This window comes from Narcine bancroftii, chromosome 12 (assembly GCF_036971445.1).
Source record: "Narcine bancroftii isolate sNarBan1 chromosome 12, sNarBan1.hap1, whole genome shotgun sequence".
NCBI classification, from domain to species: Eukaryota; Metazoa; Chordata; class Chondrichthyes; order Torpediniformes; family Narcinidae; genus Narcine; species Narcine bancroftii.
Window position 1 is genome coordinate 53,356,317 of NC_091480.1, and position 27,634 is coordinate 53,383,950.

The following is a 27,634-nucleotide window of genomic DNA, read 5'->3' on the forward strand; positions in this document are numbered from 1 at the left end:
TGAAAGGAGAATGTTCATCCCATCCTGTCAAAATCTGTTCCGGCTCAAATAAAATTGGAAAATACTGGGAATAGTCTGAGGAGAGAATTTGCATCTCTTGTTCTTTTCAGTGTTTTGTGTTTTTTTTTTAACTTAAGACTTCCAGCATTTGTGTTTTGTTGCCTCTATTGTGGCACATCACATTTTAAGTCAAGCCAACTTGATGAAATGGCATTCTCCAGTCCTCAGTGCAAACCACACAGACACGCAACCAAACATAATGCAAATACAGACGAGCAATATATACTGTATGCAGGACAAGTATTCATATATACAAATAAATAAATGTTGTTTCGTGAATATGAGAGTCTCGAATGGTTAGTGTGAGCAATTCCTTTGGTCATTCACCATTCTCACTGCCTGTAGGAAGAAGCTGTTCCTCAGACTGGTGGTGCTGGCTCTGATACTCCTGTATCTCTTACCCAATGAGAGCAGTTGAGAGATGCTGTGTGGAGGGTGGAAGGGGGCCTCGATGATTTTGTGAGCCCTCTTAAGATATCCAGGTATATTTTCATTATGATGAGAGTTTCAGATTCCACGATCTCTCAGGCCAGGATCAGTGCCAAGGGGAGCATCTGTGGGCATTGCCCCTCCCCCAAATGAGATGCTGTCCCCTCCCCATATGGTCGCGGCCATCTTTGGCAGTCAGACTCACTCCACCCCCTTCCATGTCATTAGCATCTAGGTTGACGCCTGCTAGGAACTCTCCACCCACCTCTGGCCACATAACTAACGTGCATCAAGCATCAGTAGTGTCTCGTGACGCTTGACGCAATAAAAAGAGTGTCCCTCCTATCTCACATCAGAGGGATGGCCTCAACGACAGGTAGGTTCCTGCCAGCATACCCCCCCCGCCCCCTCCCCCCCGGTCGAAAGGTTGGTCCTCTAACGTGTTCTGGCTCCGACCCTGTCTCAGGTACTAAATTTCAGCTACACCATTTATTTTTGTTGCTCCCTCCTATCCTCGTCATTAGCTTAGATAATGAATTAATTGTCAGTCACAATGAAGGTAAAAGGTTACAAAGGCAGCTGGCATAATGTTGGCTTGTTAACATTTGATGGATGAAAGGTGGAGATTTAAAAAAAACTATCCTTTGGTGCGGTTATCCAGAACAATTGGGTATGTTGCTAAATATTAATTCCAGCTATCCAGTCAAGTTGTCAAGTTTATTGTCATCTGATTGCACAAGTACAGCCCATCAAAACAGGAGATTTCTTTACAGAAACTACATTTAAATTTGGAAGAATATGGTAAGATCTCAGGTTATAAAGTACATTGGGATAAAAGTGAAGTTATGCCCCTTACACAAGGAGACTATTGTCTTTGTCGAATAAATACTTAATTTAAATGGCCAAAGGAGGCGATTAAATAATTACCAATCTGAATAGATAATAATTTAAACAAATTATACAAACTGAATTATGTAACATTGCATTAAAAAGTTGAAGCGGATTTAACAAAATGGATGACCTTGCCAATAACTTAGTAAGAAGGGTTAATTGTATTAAGAAGAATATTTTTCTGCAAAAAACAATACCTTTTTCAAAGTTTACCAATATTATTACCTTAAAAGTTTATTTCAAGAATTAAATAAACATATAAGAAAATTTCTTTGTAAAGGTAAAAATGTCAAGAGTTTATATGGAAAGGTTAACGTGGAAATATGAATTGGGTGATTTGCGGCTTCTTAACTTTTAAGAATTGTTACCAAGTGGCTAAATGGAGATTTCTTATTTTTTTTGAGGGATCAGGAAAACCGACAAAATAGAGATGGATAAAATAGGAGGGAAATCTGGAGAAGAATTCATATGTAAATTGGATTCAAAATTAATAATCAGTGTGAAAGAAGCACCATTAATATCTGGAGCAAGATAAATAATGAAATTGGAACAAAAGGAAATATATCACCTAAGACACCTTTGATGCAAAATAATCTTTTACCTTTTACCATAGATAATCAATTTTTGACTATTTGGTTTCACAATTGCATTAAAAATATAGAAGATTATTATGAACAAGGTCAATTGATGTCATTTCAACAGTTAAGAAATAAATATGGAATAACTCAGAATACATGTTTTTGTTAGCTTCAATTGAGAGGATATTTGTGGGAAAAATTAGGTTTAACAATGTTCTTACCAGCTTGTAGCGAGCTAGAAGTTCTTATTGGGAGAGATTATACGAAGAATTTTATTTCTGCAATGCACCTTTTATTACAACCAGGCACTACTAAACAGGGAGTTCATAAATCTAGACATAAATGGGAGACAGACCTAAATATTACAATCGATGAGAAAAGATGGTCAGATCTCTGTCAAGACTGTATAACAAATATTATAAATGTAAGGCATTGATTAGTTCAATATAATTATTTACATCAATTTTATTTAATGCCTCAAAAATTTAATAAAATGAAATTGGATTTATCAGATAAATATTTTAGATGTGAAGAGAGAGGAACCTTTTTATACTCTACTTGGTCATGTTCTAAAGTAAGATCTTTTTGGGTGGACTTAGGAAATTTTTTAGAACAAATTACTGGTATTGTATTTCCACAAATTCCAGAAATATTTTTATTGGGGAACATAGAAGGAACAAGACACAAGTTAGTTATAATTTTATCGTGAAATTTATCAAAATAGCTTTAGCAGTGGCAAGGAAATGTATTGCAGTGACTTGGAAATCAGATGCATATTTAGGTGTGGAAAAATGGAACACAAAAATTCAAAGTTGTATTCCTTTGGAGAAAATTACATATAATTTAAGAACTAAATATCTTACATTTTTACAAATTTAGAGCCCGTATATGCAAAGTTTAGGGGTGAATATGTAAAAATGTACTTTCAGCCTCTTAAGACCTGTGTTAATCTTCTTCCCTAAAATGGCTGTAAGATCCCAGTGTGCAAACTGACCCCTTTGTGCAATCCAGAAATTATTTTTCTTTTTTTAATCTTTTTCTATATTTTATATAGCCATATATTAAATTTGTATCTTTTATGGTTTTCACTGAGAGGGGTGAATAGGGAGGGGGGAGGGGAGGGTAAGGATGGGGTTTAAACCATCATGTAATCATTGTAATTATAAATGTAATTAATATTTTGCCTATGTAAAAGTTTATGAATTACATGTATGGAAACATTTTAAATAAAATATTCAAAAAAAAGTAACAGGATTCTCTGGTCCTCAGTGCAAAACACACAGACACAGAACCAGGCATAACACACATAATACATATTGCAGGATAAGTATTCATCTATACAAATAAATAAATATTGCTTTGTACATATTATACATAGGATGCATACAGTTCTTTTGGTCATTCACCATTTTCACTGCCTGTGGGAAGAAGCTGTTCCTGAGCCTCGTGGTGCTGGTTCTGATACTTCTGAATTTCTTTTGTGATGGGGGAGTAAATGAAAGCTGAGAGATGATTTCAAGAATGGAATGAGGAATTTCTTCTCCACATATGTTGAAGAAATCTGGAACCATTTAGCTGTGAATACTAGCTCCCACCATTCTTGTTGAGACATGGTACATGCTAATGAAGGAAACTATCATAAATGCTAACTTCTCATCTTTTACCTCATGGATATATCACATTTAGAAATTCTATTATTACAAATCTTATAAATACATATGGTTTGATTTCTTTCCCACTATAATGTAATTTCAATATGATAATGAGAGGTAAACAAGAGGTAACGAGATTCCTTTTTATTTCTTCCCTGAAGGTGGCCTTCCTTTCATAGTACTTATTCTTATTGAAAGAGCATGATGTGAATTTAGGATCCTTTTTCTTTCCAAAGTCTCCCATGTGCTGTCAGATAAATTTTTGTCTTGAGCTTACACCCATGTCTATATATATTTTTGGTTCCAGTATTATCTTCTGAACTCATTTATACCAGCTGCTTCAATTGTCTTCCTTGCTAATTTAATTCAGAATCTGAATTTATTATGAACATGTCACGAAATTTGTTGTTTTGCAGCAGCTTCACAGCGCAAATATCGTTATAAATTACATTTCAAAAAATTAATATTTCAAGAAAACTAGGAGAAAGTGAGGTAGTGCATATGGTTCATTGTCCATTCAGAATTCTGATAGCAGAAGGGAAGAAGCTGTGATTCTGAGTGCTCGTGTTCAGGCTCCTTACTTCTTTCCTGATGGTAGTGTGTGAAGAGGGCATAGCCTGGGTGGTGAGGGTCCATGCAGATAGAGGCTGCTTTCTTCAGACATTGCCTCTTATAGGTGTCCTCGATGGAGTGAAGACTGGTGCTCGTGATGTCACTGGCTGAGTTAATCTTATGGAGTTTTTTTCCTGTCCTGTGCAATGGCATCTCCATACCAGACAGTGATGCAGCCAGACAGAATTATTTCTGTGGTACACCTGTAGAAGTTTTCAAGAGTCTTCAGTGACGTACCAAATCTCAAGCTCCTCATGAAGTTTAGCCACTGGTGAGTCTTCTTTGTGATTGCATTGACATTAAGGACCCAGGACAGATCCTCAGAGATGTTGATACCCAAGAATTTTAATTTCTTGACCCTCTCCACTGCTGACCCCTCGATAAGGACTGCTTCGTGTTCTCCAGATTTCTTCCTGAAGTCCACAATCAGCTCCTTGGTTTTACTAATGTTGAGTGCAAGGTTGTTGATGTTAGACCACTCAACGAGCTGATCTACCTCCCTCCTGTAGGCTTCCTCATTGCCATCTATGATTCTGCCGACAACTGTGGTATCATCGACAAATTAGTAGATGACATTTGGATTGTGCCTGGCCATACAGTCATGAGTGAGTATTTTCCAATTCATACTAACTGTGATCTTCTGATGAGGATATCAAAGATCCAGTTCTGGGGCAGGGTGCAGAAGTCCAAGATTGGAGCTTGTTGACCAGCACTGTGGTGTTGAAAGCTGAGCTGTAGTCAATGAAGAGTAGCCAGATGAATGTGCTGCTGTTGCCTAGGTTATCCAGAGCTGAATGGAGAGCCAGCAATATTGTGACGATAGGCGAATTGCTGTGGGTCCAAACCTTTGCTTAGTTAATTATTATGTATTATGTTAATTCTGGCCATGACCAACCTCTCAAAAGCAGTTCATCACTTGATGAAGATTCAAGATATTGTGATACCATGCCAAGTCCTAACGTTTAAATAAAACATAATTTTGATGCAGCTACATACTGAGAATGTTCACACTCAAAATATAAACTTTTTTTTCGATTTCTGCTATGTTTCTGGCATTTTCTAGTTTAATTCTTGTCGTCCTGCATCTCAACAAAGAGCCAATGTTATCGTAACAGGAGAGGGGAAATATTGGGAAGGAATAAAGCTTGGAGTGTAATTTCCTTGTGAGATATGAGTCCTCTGTGTGTTCAGTGCTGTTATTTTCATTCTGACTGACATGTTTGATTCAATTGATACTTTAATACACTTTATTTGATCCATTGATACCACTGTATTGTCTTAACAGAAAGACCACAGTCTGTCCAGGGTGGTAGCAGAATGACAAGCACTATCACACTGAGCACAGGCGTACCTCAGGGCTGTGTGCTCACACTATTGACCCATGACTACCTCGCCAGATCGAGCTCCAACAGAGTAATCATTTTGCAGGTGACACAACAGTCGTTGGCCTCATTAGCAACAACGATGAGTCGCACTGCAGAGAAGAGGTGGAAAATCTCGTGAAAAGGTGCGAGAGTAACAACCTGAGTAAGGTGGACAAGATGAAGGAGATGATTGTGGACTTCAAGAGGATCAGGAATGACCACCTTCCACTACACATCAACAACTATAGTGGAGAGAGTGGAGAGCACCAAGTTCCTTGGAGTTCACTTAACTAGTGACCTATCATGGACACACAACATCTCCTCGCTTGTCAGGAAGGTGCAATAGCAACTGCACTTCCTGAGAAGACTGGAGAGGGCAAGGCTACCAGCCACCATTATGTCAACCTTCTATTGAATCTCTGTCGAGAGAATTCTGCCTGGCTGCATCACAGTGTGGTATGGTTGCTGCAGAGAAATGGATCAGAGGTCAATCCACAGGACCATAAGAGTGGCAGAGAGGATCACTGGAATCTCCTCATCATCGAGGACCCCTTCCACCCTGCACACAGCATGTTTCAGGTGCTCCCATCAGGAAAGAGATACAGGAGGATCAGAACCAGCACCACCAGGCTGAGGAACAGCTTCTTCCCATAGGGAATGAGAATGCTGAATGACCAAAGGAACTGCTTACACTGACCAGCCGAAACTGTGATATTCACCAAATAATATTTATTTATTTTTATGGATAAAATATTTGTCCTGCATGTGTATTATTTGTCTGTATGTGGGTTATGTGTCTGCGTGTTTTGCACCGAGGACTGGAGAACACTGTTTCGTCGGGTTGCACTTGTACAATCAGAAGACAATAAACTTGAATTTGTTAATATTCTGATTAGGCAATACCAGACATTTAGCTCTGATGTAATGTAAAAGGTCATGGCACTCATGCATCAAACCTGCACTGTATGGACCATTTTGGCACCCATGATGCATTTGTTGTGAAAGGAATTAATATTTAGCATGTTGGATGCAGTTCCAGAGGAGCAAGTTGTTTTGTACTGGGTAGTGTGAGCTTCTTGGGTATTGTCAGGACTATTTTCATTCAGTTAAGTGGAAAGTATTCCATCACACTCCTCACTTGTGCCTTTTAGATGGAGGAAAGGTTTTAGGAGCTAAGGACATAAGTTACCTTGTGTAGGATACTCACCTTCCTTGACAGGATTTTTGAACTGGTTAATGGTGCCAGATTGAGACCACCCGCAAATTGGAGGGAGAACACTTCATCTTCTCCTCCAACTGGATGGCATTAACATCAACTTCTCCCACTTCCATTAAACCCCCTTCCCATCTTCCCCTGTTGCCTTCCCCCAGCTCTGATTTTCCCCCCCTCTCTTTCTCTTCTCTTTTCCCTTTGTTTTTTTTCACAGTCATAGAACCATTGAACATTGCAGCACAGAAAAAGGTCCCATCAGCTCTTCTAGTCTGTGCTGAACCATTTTTTTTTGGCCTAGTCTCAGTGACCTGCATCAGTCCATAGCCCTCCATACCTCTCCCATCTATGTAGCTGTTCAAATCCCTCTTAAATGTTAAAAATTAGCCTGCAAATCAATTCTCACCTCCCCTCTTTTCATATACAGCTGGCTTAGTCGTTAGAAACAGCCCAAAAGAATGCTAAAGTGGCCGCCAGATGGGGTGCATGTGCACTGCCACCTTGAGACTCAGGCACCCTGACTGTCATTGCAGTCGCTGAGCACACGAGGTGCAATTACTGTGGTCAAACCAAACACCTGAGAAATAACTGCCCAGCCAGTAGCTCGACCTGTTCGCTGCCGGAGGAAGAGGCACTACACTAAGGTATGCTGCTCTAAATCCCCTTCCAGCACCGTCACATGTGGTCCACAACCCACATTGCCATCTTGGCTCGACCTTCTTCCGGCGTCTCTTCCAGTAGCTGAGAACCAAACTGCAGGAATGGGATGACGCCACATCTGATGTCCCATCCTGACCACTCGACGTGCGATCTAAGGGGGTGGCCATCTTTGAAATCCCCAGTGTGGCCATCTTAGAGGCAGCCATCCCAAAATTTCTCTTTTTTTGAAAATTTTATTTCTAAAGCACAATAAATCATACAATTAAAATACAAGCCAATACATAATATTTTAACCCATGTAACCCCCCCCCCCCACAACCCTATCCCATGCACCCCTCCCACCCCCCTCTAAACTATTCCAAAAGAAAAAAAAGAAGAGGAGAACAACTAACATAATACCCTTCAATTATTTGCCATGGTTTGGGACAACACCATCAATGTATGGGAAAATAATATTAATGATTAGATCGGATATATTCCTTATACGGGCTCCAAGTTTCAACAAAAAAAAGTATAATTATTTTGTAAATTATATCTTATTTTTTTCCAAAGGAATGCAAGATCTTATTTCAACATGCCATCTTTGAATACTCAAATTAGTCTAATTTTTCATTTCCTAGCTACAGCTAAAGCCAATCTCAAAAAAGCAATTTGAAAATTGTCTAATTTTAACTCCAAACTTAATTTTTTTTAAATATAACCCAATAAAAATATCATAGGATCAAGTGAAATTTTAAATTTAAACATAACCTTCACAAAAATTCCTTAATTTTGTTCCATAAAGGTTTCACCATCTTACATAACCAAACCGAATGTAAAAACATACTCACTTCCTTATGGCATCGAAAACATAAATCAGAAGAAATATATATATATTTCCTTAATTTCTCCAGTCAAATATAATTGATGGATAAAATTATAATGAACCAATCTATTCCTTACATTTACAATTTTAGTCATACTATCCTCACATATAGTCATCCAATCATCTTGAGAAATACATAACTCCAAATCTTTTTCCCACTTCATTCTAGATATATAAACATTTGGTTTAACCATTTTATTCTGTAATAAAGCATACATTTTAGATAGAAATCCTTTCTTACCACCATCAGTAAGTACAATTTAAAATTTAGACTGTCTCAGTAGTCTTAAAGTACACCCAAAATTATCCAATAATAATGCTTTGACTTGATAATAAGAAAAAAAGAGTACTTGAAGATATTTCATACTTCTCTTTCATTCTTTGAAAGGAAATAAAATATCCCGCTTCATAACAATCCTCTACTAATTTAATTCCTTTCTGATCTCACACCTTCAAAAGTTGATTATTAACCATAAAAGGAAAAAGCTTATTCTGAAACAAAGGTGTTTTCAAAATTTTACCCTGCATACCTATAGTTCCATTTGTTTTATTCCATAATTCCATTAAATGCTTGAGCACAAGTAAATTATAATTACTTAATAACTGAGAATTCCATCGATAAATAAATTGATCCATCCTCTTCTCACCAATTTGAGATAATTCAGTATTGGCCCATATCAAAGGGTTGTCCACTTGAAACATCCTATTGATAAATTTAAACTGAGCTGACTCATAATAATTTTGGAAATTAGGAAGTTGAAGACACTCGCCATTTTATCTTAACACAAAAATTTCCTCACCAAAGCATTTAAATCATTTTTTTAAATTTTGAGGAATCCTACAAGGAATAGACTGAAAAAAGATATTGAATTCTGGGAAGGATACTTATTTTAATACAATTAACTCATCCTATCAACGTTATAGGTTAATCCTTCCACTGATTAAAATCATGCTAAATTTTAGACAATAAAGGTAAGTAGTTTAATTCAAATAAATGATTACAATTACTATCAATTATAAAACCCAAATACTTAATCAGATCAGACCATTTAAATTTAGCAACCTGTCTACAAAGCGAATAATCGATTTCAGCTAAAGGCATAATTTCACTTTTTTCCCCAATTAATTTTATATCCGGATACCTCACTATACTGCTCCAATCGTTTATGCAAATTCCCCAAGGATTGCAAAGGCTGTGTTAATTATATCATCAGTAAACAAATTTATATTCATCAGAATTCACCTTAATACCTTTAATAGTACTGTCCTGTCAAATCACTTGAGCCAAAAGTTCAATAACTAATGCAAACAAAGCTGGCGACAAGGGGAAGCCCTGTCTAGTCGATCTCAGTAACACAAAATGTAAAGACACCTGTCCATTTCTCACCATTCTAGTAATAAGATTTTTATATAAAGCCTTAATCCAACCAATAAAAAGAGGCCCGAACTTGAACTTTTCCAAAACTTTGAACAAAAAAACTCCATTCTACTCTATCGGCCTTTTCTGCATCAAGAGAAATTACCATTGGTTGGTCAGATTTCTCCCGAGAAATATTAACTAAAGAAATCAACTTAACAATGTTATCTGCTGAATAACGATTCTTAATAAAGCTTGTCTGATCTACATGAATCAAATCGGGTAAGTATTTAGCCAATCTATTAGCCAGAACCTTGGGTACAATTTTATAATCCACGTTTAACAAAGAAATAGGTTTATAGGATCCTGCTTTTAAGGGATCCCTATCTTTCTTGAGAATAACAGTAATAATTGCTTTAGAAAAGGAATCCAGAAAAGACCCAGTCTTCATTGCTTGAACCAAAATCTCCATCAAAAAAGGAATGAACAAATCCTGAAATTCCTTATAAAATTCTGAAGAAAACCCATCATCACCAGGGGACTTGCCACTCGGCATGGACCAAAGCACTTCCGTCAATTCTTTAATAGTAAGGGAAGCAACTAATACCTTAATTTCCATATCTTTCAAAGAAGGTAAAGTTAAACCCGATTTTAAAAAAAGTCAATTTTGACTTCATCTTCCAAGACTGTAGAAGTATACAATTTCTCATAAAACATATGAAATTCATCATTAATTTCTTGAGGTTTATACGTAATTAACGAGTCATGTCTAATAACATTTTTTTTAAACTTTATTTAAGATTTTATAACATGAATAACATATAGGATTACATTAAAAAAAATTAAGAATAAACTAATAAAATTACAATACAATATCAGTAATCTAAATAAACTATACCCTTCCCAATAATTATTACACATTAATAACCCAACTCAAATTAGTCCAACCCCCCCTTTCCCCCCCAAAATAAAGAGTGAAGAATTAATAAAGTTAATAATATATGTGAGAAAAAAAGCCCACTTACAAAAAAAACCAAAAACATAACTGATTAAAATGCTAACAAAAAGAAAAGTAATTAATACTAAGATATCAGACTTAAAAAACATATTTAAATCAAACTTAAATGCATATATTTAACAAACGGAGTTAAGATGAAACATATATTTAACTCAAACTTAATATAAAAAATTTAGTAACATTATCTATCAAAAATTCTTAAACAATAATCAATTCTTAAAAAAAATTGTATGAAAAAAAGATGAAAAAAAACTTTCTCTATAGAGATAAACCTTCACCAAATATCAACTAACTTCACATCTATCATCATATTAGTCACATAAACCACCATCTTAAAACAAAATTCAAACCTCATTAAGCATTGTACAATTCAATTTTAGTACTCTTCCACCATTTTTCCCTTTTACTCTTGAATAATTATCCAACAAAAGCTCCAATACCACATTTAAATATCCCCAATCATTACGTTAAAATTCAGATATCCAAATAATAAAAACACATCTACAACGAAATCTATATCTTCAACAAATAGAGCATAAACCACAAACAAAATTCAAGCCTCATTAAGAATTGTACAATTCAATTTATAACTTTCACCATTATTCCCTTCGTTCTATAACTAAAATAGCAAAATAATATACACCAGAATTACCACTCCTTTCACCTTAAAGTTAAAGAAAAAATATAAAAAAAACTTATCCATCCCATTCACATTTAAATTTCAGATATTCCTTATCTACTGAATAAACTTTACAAAAAAAATCCACATCAATTTTTAGTTTTTTAAACAATCAAATACTTTCTTATGCTTTTTTAAAAATATTTAAACAAAAAAAAACCCCTTCACTCTTTAATCTAATAATACAAAAAAAACGGGTAGGAGGTTAAAAATACCCCCTCCCGTCTAAACCCCGCAATGCGGTAACTCCCCAAAAAAATGGGTGTGAGATAACTCACACGTAGCAGATGACTTTCAGGAAATAGTGCCTATCCAGTTCTTTCCCCCAACTCTCACTTCATCTTAAACTAACATCATCATTATTTAATATCCCTTTTTTTAAAAAAAAATTAGAAAAAAAAAGAACAACTCTTCTTTTAATCAGCTCCAACTGCCGAGTCACCATTACAACCATTCCTTCATGGAGCACGGCTCTTTTCTTCCATCTCTTGTCTCCTTAGAGATCACGGTCGACCATGTCTCTGTTGAAACTGAGTAATTGGCAGCTCTTGAGCAAATGCTATAGCTTCCTTTGGAGAATCAAAGAACTTTGGTTGGCAACCATCTTGAAAAACCTTCAAAACAGCTGGATTGCCTTGTAACCTTTCTTCCACAACAACTCTTTAGCAGGATTGAATTCCCGTCGTTGGAACATAACTTCTTGACTCAAATCCGCATAGAAGAAAACTCGATTATTTTGAATCATCAAGGGTGATTTTCTCTGTTGTGCATTTCTAATAGCCACTCGTAAAATTATTTCTCTGTCGTAATAATTCAAGCAACGAACCAAAACAGGTCTTGGACTTTGACCTGAAATAGGTCTTCTACGCAAGGCTCTGTGAGCACGTTCCAGTATTATACCTTCCGGGAAATGTTCTTGACCCAACACCTGCGGAATCCATTCAGTAAAAAATTTTCTTTGGTCTGGTCCCTCCATACCTTCCGGCAAACCAATAATCTTTATATTGTTCCATCTGGATTGGTTTTCCAAATAATCAATCTTTTTCACCAAATTTTTATTTTGAGTTTGTAAGTCTTGACCATTTTGGTCACATCAAAAACTTGATCCCGTATTTCATCTATATCTTCTTCACACGAATTAAATTTATCTCTCACTTCAAGCTTAAAAGCTCCAAACTCAGCCATCTGTTGAGAATGTATTTTCACCAAAGTTCAGTCATAATCTTGAATTATCCCTGCATTGTATAAGATAATTTAGATTCAAGATTCACAAAAATCTTTTCAATTAGAAGAGATTTTGGCTGGGTTTTCCCCAGTCCATAATGTATTAAATTCTCCCAGTACATCAAGTTGGATAGGTTCTTGTATCTCAAAAGATGCAGTTTGCAGCGCCACCGCTACAGTTGACAAATGCCTTTGAGTAACTCTTTGTTCTAAAGGCTGTTTGGTGCCCTCTTTAGGGGGCTCTACCGATGTAACATAGAGCTCTACTTCCGAACACTGTACCTCTCTCCTGGGATCCATTTCACGCTGAGTCCCGGAGTCTTTCCTGTAGGTAGGCTCCAAATCTTGAACTTTTGGAAAATGTAGTTTTTAGATGATCTGTTGTCGTTTTTTTTTGCTCTTTTCCACCAATTGTACCATCATAAGTTAAATTAACAGCACTGAAATTATCTAAACTTTTAAAGAATTTTAACGGGCATTTCTAGACAAAACAATAAGATAGAGTCAGGAGAGGACTGGAAGGCACGTCTGATCCTTACGCCATCTTGCCACGCCCTCCATGTCTAATAACATTTATTGTTCTAGAAGCTTGTGTGGCAGGCACAATACTGTTTGGGGCAACACAGCTTTATTCCACTCACATAAAGATCTAGTTGGCTGCTAGCTGCTTGCAGCAGTGATCCTGGGGGGAGAGAGAGAGAGAGAGAGAGAGAGAGAGAGAGAGAGAGAGAGAGAGAGAGAGAGAGAGAGCACATGGTCAGGACCTCAGCTTTATACCATGGGCCCTCTGGGCCCACCTGGTGGTCGGATGTCATTAGGCCGGGTGCCGTGTCTCTTGGCCACCTGTTGGCCGAGGGATGTACCGCAGAGTATCATCACATTCACTCCCTTTAAAAAAGTCCTGGTATTACTCACAAGTCCAGGCGTACCATTGGTTTCCATGCCTTCTGTGACCTCCTAGGGAGGGTTCATGGTTTTGGCTGGGGGGGGGTGGTCATTCGGCCAGGAGCTGTGGGTATACTGAGTGGGTTGGGGGTCCCCAGGGGGGTGGCATTCGTCCTCCATGGTGTGGCTGAGGAGGGTGTTGGTGCTTTGAGCGGTGCCGATGGTACATCAATTGGGTTGGGGTGGGGTTCTTCTAGTTCTTCCTCGTCTTCTTCGGCCGGTTCTTATTTGGCTGGCGCCAGGTCCCTCTTGGAGATGGAGTCCTCCCTCCCATCGGGGAATGTCACAAATGCGTAGTTCTGGTTCGCATGGATCAGCTCTCCCCCCCTTGACCTCTTATGCATTCGGCCATGTTTCTTGATCAGCACTGGGCCCGGTGAGATCATTCAATGTGTCACCTCCGAGCTCGGGATCGATTTCTTCATGAAAGAGAAAAATCTGTTATGTCGGGTCATGTTCGTGGAAGTACACAATAACGAGTGTATCGTGTGTAATGCCTCGGGTAACACTTCCTGCCACCTGGATACCAGGAAGTCCTTTGACTTTAGTATCAGAAGGACCGTCTTCCAAATGGTACCGTTCTCCCTCTCTACTTGCCTGTTCCCTTGGGGGTTATAGCTTGTGGTGCAGATGGTAGCAATCCCCCTCTTTCGGAAGTATTGCTGCAGCTCGGCTGCCCCCCCTGTCTATGTAGATGTAGTTAGGGTATCCACACATGCTGAAGATGGGTTTCAGGCACTTATTTACTGCTGCCATGGACACATCTGCGCAGGGGATGGTGAAGGGGAACTGGGAGAACTCATCTATCACAGTGAGGAAGTAACAGTTGTTATTGGTGGACAGGAGGGGCCTTTAAAATTGATGCTGAAACACTCTAATGGCCAGGTGGATTTGATAAGGGCTGCCTCAGGTGGACAGTAGAACTGGCAGCCAATTAGATCTTTATGTGAGTGGAATAAATTGTGGCAGGCTGCACCAAAGGAAAACACAGGCACAATACTGTTTGGGGCAACATAGCTGTATTCCACTCACATAAAGATCTAGTTGGCTGCTAGCTGCTTGCAGCAGTGATCCTGGGGAGAGAGAGAGAGAGAGAGAGCACATGGTCAGGACTTCGGCTTTATTACCATGGGCCCTCTGGACCCACCTGGTGGTCGGATGTCATTAGGCCAGGTGCCATGTCTCGAGTGATGTCCCGCAGCATATCATCGCAGCTTGTTCCATCTTTAATTGCCATACTAATACTTTATGAGCTCTCTCTCCCAATTCGTAATATCACTGTTCTCTGCAATAATTTCTCACATTTATACAGTTGTATCGAATTATATTGTAATTTCAAGTTAACTAAACATATTTTCTTGTCTTCTGTGGAGTTTTGTTGTAAATATTTTTCCAAAATCTCTATCTCCTTTTCCAATTTGCTAATCTCAGTCATTTGTTGTTTCTTAATTTTAACAGTATAACTAATAATTTGTCCTCGTAAATAAGCTTTCAAAGCATCCCATAAAACAAATTTACTGTCAACTGATCCTGTATTTATCTTCAAAATATATTGCATTTGATCACTTATAAATTTACAAAATTCAGGATCTTTCAACAAAAAAAAGAATTAAATCGCCAACAATAAACATTCTCTACTCTCTCTGAAGCAGTACAGGTAATTAATAACAAGGAATGATCAGACTATTCAGTCTTAAAAACTCAACCTTGTAATTGTGCTGATAACAAAAACAAATCTATTCTAGAATAAGAATCGTGGCAAAACGAATAAAATGAGAAATCTTTTTCTTAAGGGTTTAATTTCCGACATATATCTACGAAATTCATTTCTTTCATTAGTGCCATTAACTGTTTATCCATTTTAGTTCTGATTACTGATTTAGGAGATTTATCTAATAATGGGTCGAAACAGCAATTAAAATTGCCTCCTATATCTTGTTATAAGCCTGCCTTAAATTTAAAAAAGGAATCTATAATAAATTGCTCATTATCAATATTAGGAGCATAGATATTCATTGAAGTCCAACATTCAGAAAAAAATTTACAATTAACAATAAAAAGTCTACCAGCTGCCTCAGAAACTGAATCAACTTTAGAAGCTAACTTCTTATTAATCAAAATAGCAACTCCCCTTGATTTAGAGTTAAACGAAGATGCTATAACTTGTCCAACTCGATTTCTTTTTAAGTTTTTATGTTCTCTCTCAATCAAATGTGTCTCCTGCAAAATGGCCACGTCAAATAAAATCACAAAAAGCAACATGCCAAAAAATACAGAAATCTTTCTTCAAAGTAATACAAGAAGTAAAGAATTAGGCCTCAAACTGGATGAAGCACAAAAAAGATTTATTATGATAGCAAAAAAATGTATCATGTCAATTTGGAAATCAGAAGAGAGCCTGAGAGTACAGCAATGGTACATGGAAATGAATAAATGTATTCCATTGGAAAAAATAACATCATTTAAAAAATAAAGTCACATTATTTGAACAAATTTGGGAACCGTACATGGAACATAACAGAGAGGGCTTGCCTCGGACCTTCACCCCCTAAAATGATAAAATGATAAGAAGATAAAATGACTTGATCCAGTGTGTAAAATAGATGATACAATTTTCTTGTTTATTTTCATTGTGTGATGACATTGTTTAATGGTTTTATTGTATTGTATATGTTGAATGTTTAATGGGTTTGGAGGGGGATGGGAAGGGAGGAGGGAAGGTAGGGGGGAAAAAAGGGGTGTAAATGCCACTGTGTATATTTAAGAGGGAAATTTTTGTATGTATTTTGATTGATATGGTTCATAGTGTGAAAAATAATTTTAAAAAACCTTCAATTTTTTAAATATATGTCAATACTCTCTTTCTCTTAATTGGATTATTGAGCTCATTAACATTAAAATTAGCAAAATTTAAATTAGCCATAAAATATCACTATAACCATCCCACCATAAATAGTGAAGCACCTTCTCATGACATCAACACAAATGAAACTGAAGATCTCCTCAAAGAAAAAAAGGGAAAAAAAAACCAGAAAACCCCATAAAGAAACCCCCAACAACTAAAGAATATTAATTAGTATTACCTCCTTTAATTATGCATGAGTGACAAATGCCACAAAGTGGCCAACGACTTTGGAAGGATCAGCAGTTGAACCACCCCCCCACCCCGAACAGAGCAATCAAAAATAAAACAAAAAATCATCTCAAGCATGAAACGCTTCTTCTAAGTCTCGGTTAACTTGATCGTCATCAAATTCATTGTCAATCAACTGTTGAGATTCCATCTCTTTCCTTTTTGAATTACAAGTTGCTGAGAAAACCTGTTGGAATTTTGACCCTGCTTATTGTCAGGTAAAGAGTTAGCAAAAGCAAAAAAAAATTGAGACTGATAATCACCATAAAAACTTTAAGTACAGCAGGGTAATGCAAAGCAAATTTATAACCATTTTTCCACAAACCAGCTTAAGCGGAATTAAATTCTTTATGACGTTTAATCACGGCTTGACTCAAATCAGCATAAAAAAATCCTATTATTCTTAACATGCAGGGAGAAGACATGAGAAAACACCTCCCCCTGGCAGAACTTTTAAAAGCCCGTATAAAAGTTTTAAAATTATTTTCAAAACTTGATTATATTGTTCAAGTATTCTATTAGCAATTATGAGAAAAACCAAGACTCAAACTGCAAAGAAAACAGCCACTAAACAGTTAACCTCAATGGAGGAATCTCAGCCTATCTTACAAATGGAGCTCAGGATTCAATTTCCCTTCAATCCAGACCACAGTGTCAGTCCCGCAGTAAGGTGCACACAACACCGGCACTGACTCTCGACTTGCAGTCGCGCAAGATGGTGCCAGTGCGCAACATCACCCTACTCCCGACCAGAAAGATCTACTGCGCATGCATGAATCTTCACCCAAAATGGCCCAGGCTGTGGGGGCACCTGGTCTTCCTCGACCCAGTTATTCTGGGCTGATGGGGGAAGGCATACATACCCTCAGTCGGGCTGAGTTGGCCCTTATATCGATGTAGAAAGAGGAGGACATCGTTGGAATGGAGGAGAAAGAGCATCAACATCAGATGGAAGAGGAAACAAATATTTCAGGAGAGGCGTATGGTGAGGAAGTTTAAGTCTGGCCTTCACCAATCAGATTTACTTTCAACTGCTGAATTATCTAAGCAAGTGGATAATTTGGCTGTACAAATAAGTCAAGGTTTCTCAATTATGAAAGATCAATTTGCTGAAATGAAGGGAGAAATAGCTTCTGTTAAAATGGATGTGGCAAAAAGTTTGAAGGCTGTGGATAAGGTTCAGGACAAATTTAAGAAGTTTGAAGAAGAATTTATGGACTGTAAAGATTATGTTAATCAGTGCAAAGAGAAGATGGGACAGATGGAGGATTTGTTTACCGTCTGGGAAATTCAGAAAAATGATTTGTTAAAGAAAATTTGCTTTGGAGAAACAAAGTCGAAGGAATAATGTTACGACAGTTGGCCTTCTGGAAGATTTTGAAGGTCCAGACTGAGTCCAGTTTTTTCAGGTGGATTCCTGAGATTTTGGGAATAAAGCATTTCCCAAAAGGTCTAGAGTTGGACAGGGCTCATCAAGCAATACAAAGAAAACCACTTCCTGGTCAAGTGCCACATTCCATCTTGATTTGTTGTTTGAGAATAACGGTACAGAATGCGACAAAGCCATCCCAAAATTTCCAACAATGAGTTGACACTGACCTCCATCATGATGGACCAGAACAGGCCACACCAACTGGTGCGATCAATGATGGACATCGAGATAAATGGTCACACCATGGGATGCCTATTCGACATGAGGAGTACTGAGAGCTACATACACCCAGGCATGGTCCAAAACTACACCCTGCTAGTGCCCCTGCCAAGTGTAGGGCAGCGTTAGCATACAAGTCCCACTCTCCGGAAATCCACGGGTGCTGCACCATGATCCTAACCGTGAGGGGCGCAAAGTATAAAAACTTCAAACTGCTGGTAATGCACCAATCTTACTGGGACGAAATTTCCAGTGTCAACTAAAGAGCGTGCTGATGCAGTTTGACGGGCCCCATCCTCCCCTCACAGTCAGAAATAGCCAATTCCTGGAGGGCTCACTTCCCACTTCCAAACACGACCAATCACACATCGGAACGCCATCCAGGGCACCCAACCTGTGGACTGGCTACCCTCCGGGAGCCTCTGTGCCCCTATTTCAAAACCTCACCCCTGACTGCAAAACTACCACCACAATACAGCCCTGGGGACGGGGAGTTTATAAAAGCTGGTGAGGCGGCTACTAGCAGAGGGTATCATAGAACCCAGTCACAGCCCCAGGAGGGCACAAGTGGTGGTGGTTAAGAGTGGGGAGAAGCACCAGATGGTCATCGATTATAGCTAGACTATCAATAGGTTCACCTTATTGAACACCTACACTCTCTCCTGCATAGCTGACATGGTGAACGAGATCGACCCGTACTGGGTCTTCTCCACCATAGACCTCAAATCAGCGTACCACCAGATCCGGATCTGCCTGGAGGCCCATCCATTCACAGCGTTTGAGGCCAATGGCTGCCTCTACCACTTTCTGTGGGTCCCATTCGGCCTCACGAATGGAGTGTCAGAGTTCCGAAGGGAAATGGACTGCATGGTGGATGACAATAAATTAAAAGCCACGTATCCCTATCTGGATAGTGTCACCATCTTCGGCCGTACCCAAGAAGAACATGATGAGAACTTGCAAAAGCTTCTGGCCACCGCTAAAACCCTGAACTTAACATACAATCAGAAGAATTGTGTTCAGTAGCACGCAGTTGGCAATGCTGGGGTACGTGGTGGAGAGTGGTGTCATTGCCCCCAACCCCAAGCGCGTGCGCCCCCACTGGAACTCACACTGCTCCAAAACCCATCTCAGTGCCACCACCACCCCCTCTCAGCGCTGCCACCAACCCCTCTCAGCGCCGCCACCATTCCTTCTCCCCAACTACACAGACAAAGCCCAACCACTGGTGAAAACCACCACGTTTTCCCCATCGGTGGAGGCCCAAAAGGCCTTCGAGGGCATGAAGGATGAGATTACCAAGGTGGCGATGCACGCCATTGATGAATCCATCCCTTTCCAAGTGGAGAACGACGGCTTCGATTTTGCCCTGGCCGCCATGCTGAACCAAGCAAGCAGGCCCATGGAATTCCTTTCACGAACCCTCCAGGGCCCCGATCTCCAGCACTCGGCCATTGAGAAGGAGGCACAGGCTATAGTGGAGGCAGTGCGCCACTGGAGGCATTATTTGGCTGGCAGACCCTTCACCGTGGTGATGGACCAGAGAGCCGTCGCTTTTATGCTTAACAATGAACAACGGGGAAAAATCAAAAATGACAAGATCATGGGGTGGAGAATTGAGCGTCCACCTTCAATTACTAGATCTTGTATCAGCTGGGGAAGCTCAATGAGCCAACCGATGCTCTGTCTAGGGTAGTGATTCACAAAGTGGGCGTTGGTGCCCTGTGGGCAGTGGAAAAATCCAAGGGGGTGGTAAGGGAAAATCGGGCATTCAGGGGTCGGTGACAAAAAGGGGGCGTTCTGAAACATCAGTCTTGTTATTATTCAGTTTGCTGCAAAGTTTAATGAAGAAGTGGGTACAGTAATTTTCTGGCCAGTCTCAGGATGGCAGTAGTGAACAAAATAAATGGTGACTGTGTTCTCGCGCGAGCTGGTCTTGGTTGCCGATGTGTTGTACTGGTGTCAATACCACCCCCCCAGCACCGCCGCCAAGCCCCCAGTGCCACCACGACAACCCCTCAGCACCACCACTTACCCCTGAGCCCACCACCACCCCTTCTCAATGCTGCAACCACCCCCTCTCTCTGTGCCACCACCAACCTCTCTCTCAGCACTGCCAACACCCAGCTCTCTCAGCGGCACCACCAAACATCCCCAGGGGCGCCACCAACCTTCCCCTCAGTGCCACAACCAATCCCCACTCAACACTGCCACCAGGCCCCTCAGTGCCGCCACCACACCTCTTCGGCATCAGCACCACCCTTTCTCAGCACCACCACCACTTCCTCTCAGCGCTGCCACAACCCCCTCTCAGTGTCGCCACCACCTCCTCTCTGCACCGCCACCACCCCCTCTCAGTGCCACCACCAGCTCCTCTCAGTGCCGCCACCACCCAGCTCTCAAAGCACCACCACTAAATATCCCCAGAGGCGTCACCAACCTGCCCCTCAGTGCCACAACCAATCCCCACTCAATGCTGCCACAACCCCTATCAGTGCCGTGACCACACCCCCTCAGTGTTGCACCTCCCTCTCTCAGCGCCACTACCACCCCCTCTCTCAGCGCCGCCATAACTCCATCTGAGCGCTGCCATCATCCACTCTCAGCGCTGCCACCACCCCCTCTCTCAGCACCGCCACCACCCCCACTCAACACCGCCAGCAGCCCCTCTCAGCGCTGCTACCACCCCCTCTCTCAGCACTGCCATCACCCCCTCTCTCAATGCCGCCACCTCCCCCTCTCAGTGCCATCACCACTTCCTCTCAGCGCTGTCACCACCCCGCTCACTCAGAGTAACCACCAAACATCCCCAGGAGCACCCCCAACCTGCCCCTCAGCGCTGCCACCACCCTCCTCAGCGCCACCACCAATCCTCACTCAACACCACCACCACCCCCTTCAGCACCGCCACCATCCCTTCAGCGCTGCCACCATCCCTCTCAGCGCTGCCACCACACCCCCATGGCGCCACCACCATCCATTCATCGCCATCACTACCCATAACATAACATAACATAACAATTACAGCACGGAAACAGGCCATTAGGCTCTCCTAGTCCGCACCGAACCAAACACCCCTTTCTAGTCCCACCTCCCTGCACAATGCCCATAACCCTCCATCTTCTTCTCATCCATATACCTGTCCAACCTTTTCTTAAATAATACAATTGACTCCGCCGCCACTATTTCTCCCGGAAGATCATTCCACACGGCTACCACTCTCTGAGTAAAGAAGTTCCCCCTCATGTTACCTCTAAACCTCTGCCCCTTAATTCTTAACTCATGTTCTCTTGTTTTAATCTTTCCTCTTCTTAACGGAAATAGTCTATCCACATCCACTCTGTCTATCCCTTTCATAATCTTAAATACTTCTATCAAATCCCCTCTCAACTTTCTACGCTCCAAAGAATAAAGACCTAATGTGTCCAATCTCTCCCTATACTCTAGATGCTTAAACCCAGGTAACATTCTGGTAAACCTTCTCTGCACTCTCTCCTCTCTGTTTATATCCTTCCTATAATTAGGCGACCAGAACTGCACACAGAACTCCAAATTAGGCCGCACCAACGTCTTATACAATCTCAACATCACCTCCCAACTCCTATATTCCATGCAATGATTGATAAAGGCCAGCATACTAAAAGCTCTCTTCACCACCCTATTCACGTGAGTTTCTACCTTCAGGGAACGATGTACCGTTACTCCTAAATCTTTCTGCTCTTCTGTATTCCTCAATGCTCTCCCATTTACCACGTATGTCCTATTCTGATTCTTCTTACCAAAATGAAGCACCTCACACTTATCAGCATTAAATTCCATCTGCCATTTTTCAGCCCACTTTTCTAAGCAGCCCAAATCCCTCTGCAATCCTTGAAAACCTTCTTCATTATCCACTATTCCACCTATCTTAGTATCGTCTGCATATTTACTAATCCAATTCACCACCCCATCATCTAGATCATTAATGTATATAATGAACAACAATGGGCCCAATACAGATCCTTGAGGCACACCACTGGTCACTGGCCTCCAACCTGACAGACAATTATCCACTACCACTCTCTGGCCTCTCCCTTTCAGCCAATGTTCAATCCATTTGACTATCTTAAAATTTATACCTAAAGACTGCACCTTCCTAACTAACCTTCCATGTGGTACCTTATCGAAGGCCTTACTGAAGTCCATATAGACAACATCCACTGCGCTACCCTCATCCACATTCCTAGTCACCTCTTCAAAAAATTCAATCAGATTGGTCAAACATGACCTTCCTCCCACAAATCCATGTTGAGTGCTCCTGATCAGACCCTGTCTATCCAGATGTTTATAAGTACTATCTCTAAGAATTTTCTCCATTAATTTACCTACCACAGACGTCAAACTTACAGGCCGATAGTTGCCAGGCTTCCTCCTTGAACCCTTTTTAAATAACGGAACCACATGCGCAATGCGCCAATCCTCCGGCACTATCCCCATATCTAATGACATTTGGAAAATTACCGCCAGAGCCTCTGCTATTTCCTCCTTCACTTCTCTCAATGTCCTGGGGAAGATCCCGTCTGGTCTCGGAGACTTATCCACCTTTACATTCTTCAAAAGCCTTAAAACTACACCTTTTGTAATCTCTATATTCCCCATATTTACCCAATTTGCTTTTTTTATCTCACATCTCCCAATATCCTTCTCCTTAGTGAATACCGAAGAAAAGAAACTGTTCAATATCTCCCCCATTTCTCTAGGCTCCACACACAGTTTTCCGCTCTGATTTTCTAAGGGACCAATTTTGTCTCTAGCTTTCCTCTTACCATTAACATATTTGTAGAACTCTTTTGGATTAGTTTTCACCCTGCTTGCCATAGTTTTCTCGTACCTTCTTTTAGCTTTCCTAGTTCCTCTCTTAAGATTCCTCTTACATTCAATGTATCTTTCAAACATCTCCTTAACTCCATGCTTCTTATATCTAATGTATGCCTCCCTTTTTCTTCGAACCAAGTTTCCAATATTCCTTGAAAACCACGGCTCTCTCAAACCTTTTGCCCCTCCTTTTAACCTAACAGGAACATAAAGCTTTTGCACTCTCAAAATCTGATCTTTAAAAGACTTCCATCTCTCTACTACATCCTGCCCATAAAACAAATTGTCCCAATGCACACCCTGCAAGTCCTTTCGCATCTCCTCAAATCTAGCTTTTCCCCAATCAAAAACCTCAATCCTTGGCCTCTCACAGTACCGCCACCATCCTCTCTCAGCACCGTCACCATCCACTCTCAGTGCTGCCACCACCCCTCTCAGCACTGCCAACATCCCTCTCAGCACCGACACCACAATCCCCTCTTAGCACCGCCAGCACCCCATGTCAGTGCTGCCACCTGCCCTCTCAGTGCCGCCACCAGCCTGCTCACTCTGCGCCACCACCAAATATCCCCAGGGGGACCACCAACCTGCCCCTGTGCCACCACCAATCCCCACTCAACACCGCCACCACCCCCTCAGCGCCACCTGCACCCCCCCTCGGTGTTACCACCACCCTCTGTCAGCGCAGCCACCACCCCTTCTAGGCGCAGCCACCACCCTCTCTCAGCGCCACCACCACAACTCCATGGCACTGCCACCATCCACTCAGTGCCACCACCACCCCCTCTCAGCGCCGCCACCACAACCCCATGGCGCTGCCACCATCCCCTCAGCACTGCCACCACCCTCTCTCAGTACCGCCACCATCCTGCCTCAGCACCGCCACCACCCCACTCTCTCAGTGTCACCAACCTCCCCCAAGCGCCGCCACGACCCCCCATCAGTGCCGCCAGCAACCCTTACTCAGCTCCACCACTACCCTCCTCAGCATTACGACCTCTCTCTCTCAGCGCAGCTACCACCCCATCTCAGTGCCGCCACCACTCTGCTCTCAGCGCCGCCACCACTCCCTGTGAGTGCTGCCACCATCCACTCAACGTTGCCACCACCCGCACTCAACAGCACCACCACCCCCTCTCAGTGCCACCACCACCCCCTCTCTCAGCACTGCCACCACCCCCTCTCTCAATGCCACCACCACCCCCTCTCAGTGCTACAACCTCCCCTGGCAGCGCTGCCACCACCTCCTCTCAGTGCCCCCACCACACCGCTCTCTCAGAGCCACCACAAAATATCCCCAGGAGCGCCACCAACCCGCGTCTCAGCGCAGTCACCACTCCCCTCCACACCACCACCACACCCCCATGGTGCCACCACCGTCTGCTCATCACCATCACCACCCTCTCTCAGTGCCGCTGCCAACCCCTTGCAGTGCTTCCATCCCCTGTCAGCGCCACCACCACTCCATCTCAGTGCTACCACCTCCCCTCTCAGCGCTGCCACCACCTCAACTCAGTGCTGCCATCACCCCGCTCTCTCAGCGCCACCAACAAACATCCCCAGGGGCACCACCAACCTGCTCCTCAGCTCCGCTACCACCCCTCAGCAGCGCCACCAATCCCCACAGTGCCGCCACTATCCCCTTCAGCGCTGCCTCCACAGCCCCTCAGGGATACCACCACCCCCTCTGTCAGCGCTGCCACCACCCCATTACAATGCTGCCAACACCCCCTCTCTCAGCGCCGCCCCATCACCTCACTCAGCGCCACCACCACCCCCCTTACTCAGCGCTGCCACCACCGCCTCTCAGTGCTTCCACCATCTCCTCTCAGTGCCAACAGCACCCAGCTCTCACAGCGTCACCACCAAACATCCCCAGGGGCACCACCAACCTGCCCCTCAGTGCCACCACCAACCTGCCCCTCAGTGCCATCACCAATCTCCATTCAACACTGCCACCACCCCTCTCAGCACCGCCACCACTTCCTCTCAGCATCACTACCCCCTCTCTTAGCACCGCCACCACCCCTTCACAGTGCAGCCACCACCCACTCTCAGTGCCGCCACCACACCCCCATGTCGCCGCTACCATCCCCTCAGCGCTGCCATCACTCTCTCTCAGTACTGCCACCATACTCTCTCAGTGCCACCAACCTGTCCCTAAGCACCACCACTAAACCCCACAGTGCCGCCACAACCCCCATAAGTGCCGTGACCACACCCCCTCAGCGTTACCACCTCCCTCTTTCAGCGCCACTACCACAACCTCTCTCAGCGCCACCACCATCACCTCTCAGCTCCGCTACCATCCCCTCTCAGCGCCACCATCACACCCCCGTTGACGTCGCCACCATTCCCTCAGTGATGCCACCACCCCCTCTCACCGAAGCCAACACACCCCCATAGTGCCGCCACCATCCCCAAAGCGCCGCCACCACCCTCTCTCAGTACCGCCAGCATCCTCTCAGCACCGTCACCACCCTCTCTCAGCGCCGCCAGCACCTCCTCAGTGCTGCCACCACCCCCTCTCTCAGTGCCGCCACCACATCATCTCAGCACCGCCACCAACTACTCTCAATGCTGCTACCACTCCTCAGCACCGCCAGCAGCACCCCATCTATGCAACGCCACCACCCCCTCTCAATGCCACCACCACCCCCTCTCAGTGCCGCTACCACCTCTGCTCAGCGCCGCCACCACCCCCTCTCTGTGACATCACTACCTCGACAGTGCCACCACCACCTCCTCTCAGTGCCACCACCATCCAGCTCTCTCAACGCCACCACCAAACAGCCCCAGGGGTGCCACCTACCTGCCCTACAGCGCAACCACCACACCCTCAGTGCTGCCAATAACCCCCTTGGTGAAACAACGACCCACTCTCAGCACCACAACCACATCCCCTCAGCGTTATCACCACCCTCTCTCAGCTCAGCCACCACCCCTTTCAGTGCTGCCACCACCCCCTCAGTGACACCACCACTCCCCTCACTGCACTGCCACCACCTCTTTTCAGTGCCACCACCATCCCCTCAGTGACGCCACCACCCCCTCTCAGCGATGCCAACACACCCCCATGGTGCCACAACCCCCTATCTCAGCATTGCTACCATTGCCTCTCAACGCCGACACCACCCCCTCTCAGCACCGCAGCCACATCCCCTCTCTCAGTGCTGCCACCACCCCTCTCAGCACCACCACCCCTTCTCTCAGCACCACCACTACCCACTCTCTCAGTGCCGACACCACCCCCCACTCAGTGCCGCCACCACACCCGCTCGGTGTTACCACCAGCCCCTCTCAGTGCCGCAATCACATCCCCTCTCTCAGTGCTGCCACCACCCCTTCTCAGCACCACCACCCCTTCTCTCAGCACCGCCACCACCCACTCTCTCAGTGCCGCCACCACCTCCCACTCAACACCGCCACCACCCCCCTCAGTGCCACCTGCACACCCCCTTGGTGTTACCACCACCCTCTTTCAGCGCCACCACCACAATCACATGGCACCACCACCATCCACGCAGTGCCACCACCAACCTCTCTCAGTGCCACCATCACAACCCCATGGCGATGCCACCATCCCCTCAGCACTGCCACCACCCTCTCTCAGTACTGCCACCATCCTGCCTCCGCACCGCCAGCACCCACTCTCAGAGCCACTACCACCTCCTCTCAGTGCTGCCACCACCCACTTTCTCAGTGCCACCAACCTCCCGCAAGCGCCGCCACGACCCCCCCATCAGTGCCGCCACCAACCTCCACTAAGCGCCACGACTAACTCCCTCAGTGCGGCAACCACACTCCCTCAGCATTACGACCTCTCTCTCTCAGCGCAGCCACCACCCCATCTCAGTCCCGCCACCACTCTGTTCTCTCAGCGCCGTCACCACTCCCTGTCAGCGCTGCCGCCATCCAATCTCAAAGTTGCCACCACCCCCTCTCAGCGCCACCACCACACCCTCTCTCAGCACTGCCACCAACCCCTCTCTCAATGTTGCCACCACCCCCTCTCAGCGCCACCACTACACCCTCTCTCAGCACTGCCACCACCCCCTCTCAGTGCTACCAGCTGCCCTGTCAGCGCTGCCACCACCTCCTCTCAGTGCCACCACAACCCTGCTCTCTCAGCGCCAACAATAAACATCCCCAGGGGCACCACCAACCTGCTCCTCAGCTCCGCTACCACCCCTCCTCAGCAGCGCCACCAATCCCCACAGCGCCGCCTCCACACCCCCCCGGAGTTACCAGCACCCTAGCACAGCCACCACCCCCTCTGTCAGTGCTGCCACCACCCCATTACAATGCTGCCAACACCCCCTCTCTCAGCACCGCCCCATCACCTCTCTCAGCGCCACCACCACCCCCCTCACTCAGCGCTCCCACCACCCCCTCTCAGCGCCGCAACCACAACCCCATGGCACTGCCACCATCCCCTCAGCACTGCCACCA

The 27,634-nt window shown here is 43.6% G+C and overlaps 1 long non-coding RNA gene across 3 annotated transcripts in view; it reads left to right on the forward strand.

Moving 5' to 3' along the window:
• Positions 1-27,634, forward strand: part of LOC138746934 (uncharacterized) — an 84,971-nt gene that overhangs the window by 2,344 nt on the left and 54,993 nt on the right. Inside the window, exon 3 of one of the 3 annotated variants that reach the window (XR_011347196.1) lies at positions 1,785-2,381. The exons of the other annotated variants lie outside the window; for them this stretch is intronic. This is a non-coding gene — a long non-coding RNA (uncharacterized lncRNA). Of the gene's footprint in view, positions 1-1,784; positions 2,382-27,634 lie in introns of those variants that run through there. 3 annotated transcript variants of the gene reach the window in all.